Below are 12,963 nucleotides of genomic sequence, written 5' to 3' on the forward strand. Positions count from 1 at the left end.
CAATAAAAAATAAAAATACAAAACATACACATTGAATAAACAATAAAAGACAGTAATGCTTATATTATCAGAAAAATTAATGGTAGTAATATTTGATGAATTCTGCTTCTTCTATTTATTCACAGAATATATTTCTCTTTTCTTTAATTTTTATAATTAAAGTTTGAATGCTATCGACCTATTTTTAAAAAGAGTAGACACTTTGAGATGGTATTATGTGGGTAACTTTTATTTTTTTCCTTTTTGTATATTTTAGTATTTTATGATTTTTAAAATGAATGTGTTATAAAATTCCAATGAAAAACAAAACAAACAAACAAACAAACATACAAAAAACCACCACCTACAAAAGAACTACTACTAAACAGGTTCACATCACCTTGTCATACTTACCATCTTTTCCTCCCTGCCTTTTGGCCCTGGGTAGATGGTTGTTTCAGAGCTTTGAGCACGCTACTAAAGTAGAATTTGAAAAATCTGATCCTACACATGCACTCATACACATGTACACTCATATATGTGTGTGTGTACATGTATATGTATATTAAAATAAATAACATAAATATAATGAAATACAATACACATGACTATCTCCATGAATGTCTAAAAAGCATTTGACAAAATCAATATCACATTCAATGTTTTAGAGAATTTATTATGAGAGGTAACATATGGCAACCTGATAAAGTCTCTTTAGTGAAAAAACAAAACAAAAAACAAGAAATAAATAAAACCCAGGGCCAACATTTTCCTAAAAGGATAAAGAAAAACTTAAAGAAATCCCACTGAAATCAAGAATGAAAGAGGATTTGTCACTATCCTCACTTCTTTCTTTTTAATATTGTACTTGAAGCATCAGTCAGAAAATAATGCAAGAGGACTCAGAATGGGAAATAAGGAGTCAAACTACAGAGGATGTGATAGTATTCTTTAGAGATGCCAAAATTTCTACCAGAAACCCTCTAGAAATTATTAAAATTTCCTGTGTGAGAGAATACTGAGTTATCTCATTCTTCAGAGAACTAGAAAAAAAATCTGAAGTTAATATAAAATAATAGTCAAAGAAACAAACTGAAAAGACTCTGTGTAGCTAAAACAACCCTAAGCAGAAAATGTAATGTTGGAGGGATTACCATTAAAGATGTCAAGATATATCACAGAGTCATAATAATAAGACTGTGGTACTGACACTGAAACAGATATATAACCCCATTGAGACAAATTCTAAGACCCATCCACGAGTACACCTAACTATAGTCATCTAATATTTGACAAAGATGACAAAAACCTACACTGGAAAAAAAAGAACATCTTTAACACATGATACTTAGAAAATAAGATGTTCAGATGCAGTTTGAAATTAGATCTGTATCTATTATCCTTTAAACCAACTAACTCCATGGCTGTATGATATAAATATAGATATGATATAGATCTATATAGATACAGATACATAGGTAAATATAAAGACTGAAACTGTGTAGTGGTTTGAAAGAAAATGGCCTCCAAAGGCTCATTGGAAATGGCACTATTAGGAGGTGTGGCCTTATTAGAGATGTGGCCTTGTTAGAGAAAGTGTGTCACTAGGGGTGGGCTTTGAAGTCTCAAATCTCAAGCCAGATCTACTGTGACTTTCACTTTCATACTTCATATGTCTGCTGATCCATATGTAGACGTCTCAGCTATTTCCCAGAACAGTCTGCATGCATGCCACCATGTTTCCTGTCATTGCAATAATGGACTAAACCTATGAGCGCTAAGCCAACCCCAGTGAAATGTTTTCATTTATTAAAGTTGCTGTAGTCAGGGTGTCTCTTCACAGCAGTAGAACCCCACCTAAGACAGACAGTGATTACTAAGTGTGGGTACATAGCTACCTGGATCTTCTTACATTTGCTCTCACACACCACATATTGAAAATCTTACCATTGTGTCAATGAAAATAGTGTAATACTATTTCTATACAATTGTTACCAGTGTTTTGTTATTGCTGACTTACAGAGGAGAATCTAGGGGTTAAGACATTTTATGCAATTCTTTTTTTTTTTGTATCTATTTTTTTTTTTATTAACTTGAGTATTTCTTATATACATTTCGAGTGTTATTCCCTTTCCCGGTTTCCGGGCAAACATCCCCCTCCCCCTCCCCTTCCTTATGGGTGTTCCCCTCCCAACCCTCCCCCCATTGCCGCCCTCCCCCCATAGACTAGTTCACTGTGGGTTCAGTCTTAGCAGGACCCAGGGCTTCCCCTTCCACTGGTGCTCTTACTAGGATATTCATTGCTACCTATGGGGTCAGAGTCCAGGGTCAGTCCATGTATAGTCTTTAGGTAGTGGCTTAGTCCCTGGAAGCTCTGGTTGCTTGGCATTGTTGTACTTTTGGGGTCTCGAGCCCCTTCAAGCTCTTCCAGTTCTTTCTCTGATTCCTTCAATAGGGGACCTATTCTCAGTTCAGTGGTTTGCTGCTGGCATTCGCCTCTATATTTGCTGTATTCTGGCTGTGTCTCTCAGGAGCGATCTACATCCGGCTCCTGTCGGTCTGCACTTCTTTGCTTCATCCATCTTGTCTAATTGGGTGGCTGTATATGTATGGGCCACATGTGGGGCAGGCTCTGAATGGGTGTTCCTTCAGTCTCTGTTTTAATCTTTGCCTCTCCCTTCCCTGCCAAGGGTATTCTTTTTCCTCATTTAAAGAAGGAGTGAAGCATTCACATTTTGATCATCCGTCTTGAGTTTCGTTTGTTCTAGGGATCTAGGGTAATTCAAGCATTTGGGCTAATAGCCACTTATCAATGAGTGCATACCATGTATGTCTTTCTGTGATTGGGTTAGCTCACTCAGGATGATATTTTCCAGTTCCAACCATTTGCCTACGAATTTCATAAACTCGTTGTTTTTGATAGCTGAGTAATATTCCATTGTGTAGATGTACCACATTTTCTGTATCCATTCCTCTGTTGAAGGGCATCTGGGTTCTTTCCAGCTTCTGGCTATTATAAATAAGGCTGCGATGAACATAGTGGAGCACGTGACTCTTTTATATGTTGAGGCATCTTTTGGGTATATGCCCAAGAGAGGTATAGCTGGATCCTCAGGCAGTTCAATGTCCAATTTTCTGAGGAACCTCCAGACTGATTTCCAGAATGGTTTTACCAGTCTGCAATCCCACCAACAATGGAGGAGTGTTCCTCTTTCTCCACATCCTCGCCAGCATCTGCTGTCACCTGAGTTTTTGATCTTAGCCAATCGCACTGGTGTGAGGTGAAATCTCAGGGTTGTTTTGATTTGCATTTCCCTTATGACTAAAGATGTTGAACATTTCTTTAGGTGTTTCTCAGCCATTCGGCATTCCTCAGCTGTGAATTCTTTGTTTAGCTCTGAACCCCATTTTTTAATAGGGTTATTTGTTTCCCTGCGGTCTAACTTCTTGAGTTCTTTGTATATTTTGGAAATAAGGCCTCTATCTGTTGTAGGATTGGTAAAGATCTTTTCCCAATCTGTTGGTTGCCGTTTTGTCCTAACCACAGTGTCCTTTGCCTTACAGAAGCTTTGCAGTTTTATGAGATCCCATTTGTCGATTCTTGATCTTAGAGCATAAGCCATTGGTGTTTTGTTCAGGAAATTTTTTCCAGTGCCCATGTGTTCCAGATGCTTCCCTAGTTTTTCTTCTATTAGTTTGAGTGTGTCTGGTTTGATGTGGAGGTCCTTGATCCACTTGGACTTAAGCTTTGTACAGGGTGATAAGGATGGATCGATCTGCATTCTTCTACATGTTGCCCTCCAGTTGAACCAGCACCATTTGCTGAAAATACTATCTTTTTTCCATTGGATGGTTTTGGCTCCTTTGTCAAAAATCAAGTGACCATAGGTGTGTGGGTTCATTTCTGGGTCTTCAATTCTATTCCATTGGTCTATCTGTCTGTCTCTGTACCAATACCATGCAGTTTTTATCACTATTGCTCTGTAATACTGCTTGAGTTCAGGGATAGTGATTCCCCCTGAAGTCCTTTTATTGTTGAGGATAGCTTTAGCTATCCTAGGTTTTTTGTTATTCCAGATGAATTTGCAAATTGTTCTGTCTAACTCTTTGAAGAATTGGATTGGTATTTTGATGGGGATTGCATTGAATCTGTAGATTGCTTTTGGTAAAATGGCCATTTTTACCATATTAATCCTGCCAATCCATGAGCATGGGAGATCTTTCCATCTTCTGAGGTCTTCTTCAATTTCTTTCCTCAGTGTCTTGAAGTTCTTATTGTACAGATCATTTACTTGCTTGGTTAAAGTCACACCGAGGTACTTTATATTATTTGGGTCTATTATGAAGGGTGTCGTTTCCCTAATTTCTTTCTCGGCTTGTTTCTCTTTTGTATAGAGGAAGGCAACTGATTTATTTGAGTTAATTTTATACCCAGCCACTTTGCTGAAGTTGTTTATCAGCTTTAGTAGTTCTCTGGTGGAACTTTTGGGATCACTTAAATATACTATCATGTCATCTGCAAATAGTGATATTTTGACCTCTTCTTTTCCGATCTGTATCCCTTTGATCTCCTTTTGTTGTCTGATTGCTCTGGCTAGAACTTCAAGAACTATATTGAATAAGTAGGGAGAGAGTGGGCAGCCTTGTCTAGTCCCTGATTTTAGTGGGATTGCTTCAAATTTCTCTCCATTTAGTTTAATGTTAGCAACTGGTTTGCTGTATATGGCTTTTACTATGTTTAGGTATGGGCCTTGAATTCCTATTCTTTCCAGGACTTTTATCATGAAGGGGTGTTGAATTTTGTCAAATGCTTTCTCAGCATCTAATGAAATGATCATGTGGTTCTGTTCTTTCAGTTTGTTTATATAATGGATCACGTTGATGGTTTTCCGTATATTAAACCATCCCTGCATGCCTGGGATGAAGCCTACTTGATCATGGTGGATGATTGTTTTGATGTGCTCTTGAATTCGGTTTGCCAGAATTTTATTGAGTATTTTTGCGTCGATATTCATAAGGGAAATTGGTCTGAAGTTCTCTTTCTTTGTTGTGTCTTTGTGTGGTTTAGGTATAAGAGTAATTGTGGCTTCATAGAAGGAATTCGGTAGGGCTCCATCTGTTTCAATTTTGTGGAATAGTTTGGATAATATTGGTATGAGGTCTTCTATGAAGGTTTGATAGAATTCTGCACTAAACCCGTCTGGACCTGGGCTCTTTTTGGTTGGGAGACCTTTAATGACTGCTTCTATTTCCTTAGGAGTTATGGGGTTGTTTAACTGGTTTATCTGTTCCTGATTTAACTTCGATACCTGGTATCTGTCTAGGAAATTGTCCATTTCCTGAAGATTTTCAAGTTTTGTTGAATATAGGTTTTTATAGTAAGATCTGATGATTTTTTGAATTTCCTCCGAATCTGTAGTTATGTCTCCCTTTTCATTTCTGATTTTGTTAATTTGGACACACTCTCTGTGTCATCTCGTTAGTCTGGCTAAGGGTTTATCTATCTTGTTGATTTTCTCAAAGAACCAACTTTTGGTTCTGTTGATTCTTTCTATGGTCCTTTTTGTTTCTACTTGGTTGATTTCAGCTCTGAGTTTGATTATTTCCTGCCTTCTACTCCTCCTGGGTGTATTTGCTTCTTTTTGTTCTAGAGCTTTTAGGTGTGCTGTCAAGCTGCTGACATATGCTCTTTCCTGTTTCTTTCTGCAGGCACTCAGCGCTATGAGTTTTCCTCTTAGCACAGCTTTCATTGTGTCCCATAAGTTTGAGTAAGTTGTATCTTCATTTTCATTAAATTCTAAAAAGTTTTTAATTTCTTTCTTTATTTCTTCCTTGACCAGGTTATCATTGAGTAGAGCATTGTTCAATTTCCACGTATATGTGGGCATTCTTCCCTTATTGTTATTGAAGACCAGTTTTAGGCCGTGGTGGTCCGATAGCACGCATGGGATTATTTCTATCTTTCTGTACCTGTTGAGGCCCGTTTTTTGACCAATTATATGGTCAATTTTGGAGAAAGTACCATGAGGAGCTGAGAAGAAGGTATATCCTTTTGCTTTAGGATAGAATGTTCTATAAATATCCGTTAAGTCCATTTGGCTCATGACTTCTCTTAGTCTGTCGACATCACTGTTTAATTTCTGTTTCCATGATCTGTCCATTGATGAGAGTGGGGTGTTGAAATCTCCCACTATTATTGTGTGAGGTGCAATGTGTGTTTTGAGCTTTAGTAAGGTTTCTTTTACATATGTAGGTGCCCTTGTATTTGGGGCATAGATATTTAGGATTGAGAGTTCATCTTGGTTGATTTTTCCTTTGATGAATATGAAGTGTCCTTCCTTATCTTTTTTGATGACTTTTACTTGGAAATTGATTTTATTTGATATTAGAATGGCTACTCCAGCTTGCTTCTTCTGACCATTTGCTTGGAAAGTTGTTTTCCAGCCTTTCACTCTGAGGTAGTGTCTGTCTTTGTCTCTGAGGTGTGTTTCCTGTAGGCAGCAGAATGCAGGGTCCTCGTTGCGTATCCAGTTTGTTAATCTATGTCTTTTTATTGGGGAGTTGAGGCCATTGATATTGAGAGATATTAAGGAATAGTGATTATTGCTTCCCGTTATATTCATATTTGATGTGAGGTTATGTTTGTGTGCTTTCATTCTCTTTGTTTTGTTGCCAAGACGATTAGTTTCTTGCTTCTTCTAGGGTATAGCTTGCCTCCTTATGTTGGGCTTTACCATTTATTATCCTTTGTAGTGCTGGATTTGTAGAAAGATATTGTGTAAATTTGGTTTTGTCATGGAATATCTTGGTTTCTCCATCAATGTTAATTGAGAGTTTTGCTGGATACAGTAATCTGGGCTGGCATTTGTGTTCTCTTAGGGTCTGTATAACATCAGTCCAGGATCTTCTGGCCTTCATAGTTTCTGGCGAGAAGTCTGGTGTGATTCTGATAGGTCTCCCTTTATATGTTACTTGACCTTTTTCCCTTACTGCTTTTAATATTCTTTCTTTATTTTGTGCGTTTGGTGTTTTGACAATTATGTGACGGGAGGTGTTTCTTTTCTGGTCCAATCTATTTGGAGTTCTGTAAGCTTCCTGTATGTCTATGGGTATCTCTTTTTTTAGGTTAGGGAAGTTTTCTTCTATGATTTTGTTGAAGATATTTACTGGTCCTTTGAGCTGGGAGTCTTCACTCTCTTCTATACCTATTATCCTTAGGTTTGATCTTCTCATTGAGTCCTGGATTTCCTGTATGTTTTGGACCAGTAGCTTTTTCCGCTTTACATTATCTTTGACAGTTGAGTCAATGATTTCTATGGAATCTTCTGCTCCTGAGATTCTCTCTTCCATCTCTTGTATTCTGTTGGTGAAGCTTGTATCTACAGCTCCTTGTCTCTTCTTTTGGTTTTCTATATCCAGGGTTGTTTCCATGTGTTCTTTCTTGATTGCTTCTATTTCCATTTTTAATTCCTTCAACTGTTTGATTGTGTTTTCCTGGAATTCTTTCAGGGATTTTTGCGATTCCTCTCTGTAGGCTTTTACTTGTTTATTAATGTTTTCCTGTGCTTCCCTAAGTGTGTTCAGGTCTTTCCTGAAGTCCTCCAGCATCATGATCAAATATGATTTTGAAACTAGATCTTGCTTTTCTGGTGTGTTTGGATATTCCATGTTTGTTTTGGTGGGAGAATTGGGCTCCGATGATGGCATGTAGTCTTGGTTTCTGTTGCTTGGGTTCCTGCGCTTGCCTCTCGCCATCAGATTATCTCTAGTGTTACTTTGTTCTGCTATTTCTGACAGTGGCTAGACTGTCCTATAAGCCTGTGTGTCAGGAGTGCTGTAGACCTGTTTTCCTCTCTTTCAGTCAGTTATGGGGACAGAGTGTTCTGCTTTCGGGCGTGTAGTTTTTCCTCTCTACAGGTCTTCAGCTGTTCCTGTGGGCCTGTGTCTTGAGTTCACCAGGCAGCTTTCTTGCAGCAGAAAATTTGGTCTTACCTGTGGTCCCGAGGCTCAGGTTTGCTCGTGGGGTGCTGTCCAGGGGCTCTCTGCAGCGGCAGCAACCAGGAAGACCTGTGCCGCCCCTTCCGGGCGCTTCAGTGCACCAGGGTTCCAGATGGTCTTTGGCTTTTTCCTCTGGCGTCCGAGATGTGTGTGCAGGGAGCAGTCTCTTCTGGTTTCCCAGGCCTGTCTGCCTCTCTGAAGGTTTAGCTCTCCCTCCCACGGGATTTGGGTGCAGAGAACTGTTTATCCGGTCTGTTTCCTTCAGGGTCCGGCGGTGTCTTCGGCAGGGGTCCTGCCGCTCCTGGGCCCTCCCCCACGGGAGCCCAGAGGCCTTATACAGTTTCCTCTTGGGCCAGGGATGTGGGCAGGGGTGAGCAGTGTTGGTGGTCTCTTCCGCTCTGCAGCCTCAGGAGTGCCCACCTGACCAGGCGGTTGGGTCTCTCTCTCACCGGGTCTGGGAGCAGAGAGCTGCTGCGGGCCGGGATCCGCGGGTGTCATTTTATGCAATTCTTATTAAGTCTTCATCAGTTAACTCTTCAGCAGAACTGAAATTTAAGAAAAATGTAGAAAAATAAGAAAAAAATTAAGATTCCAGTCTTCTTAATTTCCAATATCATAGTTACAGAATATAAAATTGTATTAAAGGGCTGAGATATCTAATGGTTTAAGTTATTTCTGAGTGGTAAATGTATATGACTATGTGTGTGTATTTATGTGTGTGTTTTGGGGGGTGCTTAGTGGAAGAAGAATGGTCAATAAGACAAGGAGAGCACCATTTTAGTAAGCAATTTCTGCTCTCTGTGTTTCCTTTCATGATGAATTCTATTGTTTGTATATTAACTCTCATACACACTGATTAATCAAGCACGTGTAAAGTGATACTCCAGCAAGTATCAATCATGTGGAAAGTGCATCAAAGACCTCACTTTGTCCTCAGCCATTGGAAGATCTGGGACTCCATCAGATATCCTAAAATAAAGTGACATAGAACCTGTTGCAACGTTTCTGTCTTGCTTTTCTTCATCTACATTTCAATTATGTAGGCTTGCAATTAAAACGCACATGGCTGCCTGGTGAATAATCTCCAATACATTGTAGCTGTACCAAGTGCCCTAAATGACAAGAATGTATGTCATGAAAATGTTGATAGAGTCTGGGTGTATGGAGCAGGATTATGACTCCAGTTCCCTAGAGATCAAAACAAGAGTATCACAAGTTTATTTGATATCCCTCAGTTGAAAATTCTTTGTTTAGCTCTGTACCCCATTTTTTTAATTTATTTATTTTTTCCTCCACACTGGAACATACTGGAGGAAGTTCCCAGGGAACTTAAATTTTTGTAAACATTTTAACTATCACTCTTCCCCACCCCCACCCCTTTTGAAATTACAAAGCAGAGGAGTCTCACATTTTAATTATTCCCTATCTATTTATGCTATTTGACCCAAAAACTACAAGTTTGTAGCAGTCTCTGTATAGTTATTTGTACCTTATTTTTTAATGGGTTATTTTGTTCTCTGGAGTCTGACTTCTTTAGTTCTTTGTATATATTGGATATTAGGATATTAGCCCTTTATCTGCTGTAGGATTGGTGAAGATCTTTTCCCAATCTGTTGGTTGCTCTTTTGTCCTAATGACAATGTTCTCTGCCTCACAGAAGATTTGCAATTCTATGAGGTCCCTCATTTGTCGATTCTCTCTCTCTCTCTCTCTCTCTCTCTCTCTCTCTCTCTCTGGAGCTGAGGACCGAACCCAGGGCCTTGCACTTTGCTAGGCAAGCGCTCTACCACTGAGCTAAATCCCCAACCCCGTTTGTCAATTCTTGATCTTAGAGCATAAGCCACTGGTGTTCTGGTCAGGACATTTTCACCAGTGCCCTTGTATTTGAGGCTCTTCCCACTTTTTCTTCTATTAGTTTGAGCATATCTGGTTTTATGGGGAGGTCATTTATCCACTTGGACTTGAGTTTTGTACAAGAAGAGTACTTTGCATCATCAGGTTACCACAGTGAGCCCTACAACAACCCTGCAGACTTCTTCCTTGATATCATCAGAGATTCCTTCAGCTGTGATGTTAAATAGAGAGGAACAAGACCATGAAGCAAACAAGACTGAAGAGCGTTCCAAGAGAGAGAAGCCAGTAATAGAAAACTTAGTTGAGTTTTACATCAATTCTGCCATCTATGGAGAAACAAAAGCTGAGTTAGATCAACTTCCAGTAGCTCAGAAGAAGAAACCTTCAAAGAGCCTTATATGTTACCTCATTCTGTCATCAGCTCAGATGGATTGCCAGGCGTTCATTTAAAAACTTGCTCGGGAATCCAAAAGCTTCTATAACTCAGTCAATCGGTACAGTCATATTGGAGCTGATTATTGGTGCCATTTACTTTGGTCTGAAAAATGATCTCACTGGAATGCAAAGCAGAGCTGGGGTTTACCTTTTCCTGACCACCAATCAGGGTTTCACCAGTTTGTTAGCTATGGAGCTCTTCATAATGGAGAAGAAACTAACTCTTTATACATGAGTACATCAGTGGATATTACAGAGTATTTTCTTACTTCTTTGGAAAGCTTTTGTTTGATTTACTACTATGGCCTTCTTGCCAAGTGTTATATACACTTGTTCATTATACTTCATGTTACGACTGAAGAGGATGGTGGAGGCTTTTTCATCATGATATTTACCCTTATAATGGCAGCTTATACAGAAAGTTCCATGGCACTGGCTGTAGCTACAGGCCAACGCTTGGTTTCTGTAGCAACACTTCTCATGACAATCTCTTTTGTATTTAGGATGCTCTTTTCTGTCCTCTTGGTGAATCTCAGAACCATTGGACCTTGGCTTCCTTGCCTTCAGTACTTAAGCATTCCTTGATCTGGCTTTACTGCTTTAGAGTTTAGAGCATAATAAATTCTTGGGATCAAGACTTTTGTCCAGTATTCAATGTACCTGTCAACAACACCTGTGTTAACAGCTATACAATATGTACTGGTAATGACTACTTAATAAATCAGGGCATTGATGTGTCAGCCTTGGGGACTGTGGAAGTATCATGTGGCCCTGACTTACATGAGTATTATCTTCTGTACAGTTGCTTAGTTGAAATAGCTGTTTCTCAAAAAGATATTTTTAATTTCCCCTTTAAAGGACTATTAATTGTATTCCTATTAAATATGGGCAGTTTGATTAAAAAAATGACCTCCAGTTGAACCAGCACCATTTGTGAAAAATGCTAACTCTTTTCCACTAGATGGTTTTAGCTCCTTTGTCAAAGATCAAGTGATCATAGGTGTGTATGTGTTCATTTCTGGGTCTTCAATTCTATTCCATTGATTGACCTGCCTGTCTCTGTACCAATGCCATGCAGTTTTTATTAAAGTTGCTCTGTACTACATTTGCTTGTAATTGTAAAACAATGTATTGGTTGACATCAGGGAGGGTGATTTTTCCAGAAGTTCTTTATTGTTGAGACTAGTTTTTGCTATCCTGCTTTTTTCTTTATTCCAAATTAATTTGCAAATTGCTCTTTCTAACTCTATGAAGAACTGAGTTGGAACTTTGATGGGGATTTCATTGACTCTGTAGGCAAGATGGCCATTTTTATTATATTAATCCTTCCAATCCATAAGCATGGGGGATCTTTCCATCTTTTGAGATCTTTTTTGTTTTCTTTCTTCAGGGACTTCAAGTTCTTGTCATACAGAACTTTCACTTGGTTGGTTAGAATCTCACCAAGTTTTTTATATTATTTGTGGCTATTGTGAAGAGATTCATTTCCCTAATTTCTTTCTCAGCCTGTTTATCCTTTGAATAGAGGAAGGCTACTGATTTGTTTTAATTAATTTTATATCCAGTTACCTTGCTGAAATTATCAGGTTTAGTAGTTCTCTGGTGGAATTTTTGGGGTCAGTTAAGTATACTATGTGCAAATAGTGATACTTTGACTTCTTCCTTTCCAATTTGTATCCCTTTGACCTCTTTTTGTTGTCTAATTGCTCTGGCTAGGACTTCGAGTACTATATTGAACACTTAGGGACAGAGTGGGCAGCCTTATCTTGTCCCTGATTGCTTCAAGTTTCTCTCCATTTAGTTTGATGTTGGCTACTATTTTGTTCTATACTGCTTTTACTATGTTTAGGTATGGGTCTTGAAATACTGACCTTTCCACGACTTTTATCATGAAGGGGTTTTGAATTTTTTCACATGTTTTCTCAGCAATTAATCAGATGATCATGTGGTTTTTTTCTTTGAGTTTGTTTAGTGAATAAGTCAATGGATTGCCATATATTGAACCATCTCTGTATACCTGGAATGAAGCCTACTTGGTCATGGGGAATGATCATTTTGAATGGCCTTGGAGCACCTAAAGACATGTTCAACATCCTTATTCATCAAGGAAAAGCAAATCAAAACAACCCTGAGATTCTACCTCACAACAGTCAGAATGACTAAGATCAAAAACTCAAGTGACAGCAGATGCTGGTGAGTACATAGACAAAGAGGAACACTCTTCCATTGTTGGTGGGATTGCAAGCTGGTACAACCACTCTGGAAATCAGTCTGGCACTTCCTCAGGAAACTGGACATAGTGCTACCTGAGGACCCAACTACACTCTTCCTAGGCATATACTCAAAAGACGCTCCAACATATAACAAGGACACATGCTGGACTATGTTCACAGCAGTTTTATTTTTAATAGCCAGAAGCTGGAAAGAACCCAGATGTACTTTAGCAAAGGAATGGATAGAGAAAATGTGGTACATCTACACAATGGAGCACTACTTATCTATTAAAAACAATGAATTCATGAAATTCTTAGACAAATGGATGGACCTAGAAAATATCATCCTGAGTGAGGTAACCCAATCACAAAAGAACACAAATGGTTTGCACTCACTGATGAGTGGATATTAGCCCCAAAACTTGGAACATCCAAGATACAATTCCCAAACCATATATAGCTCAAGAAAATGGAAGGCTAAAAT

General features: G+C 38.8%; 1 pseudogene; it reads left to right on the plus strand.

The window, feature by feature from the left end:
* Abcg2-ps1 (ATP binding cassette subfamily G member 2, pseudogene 1) overlaps positions 1 to 11,133 on the plus strand; it is a 57,396-nt pseudogene extending 46,263 nt beyond the window's left edge.
* The last annotated feature ends 1,830 nt before the right edge of the window (positions 11,134 to 12,963 follow it).

Source organism: Rattus norvegicus, chromosome 18 (assembly GCF_036323735.1).
Source record: "Rattus norvegicus strain BN/NHsdMcwi chromosome 18, GRCr8, whole genome shotgun sequence".
Classification (NCBI taxonomy): domain Eukaryota; kingdom Metazoa; phylum Chordata; class Mammalia; order Rodentia; family Muridae; genus Rattus; species Rattus norvegicus.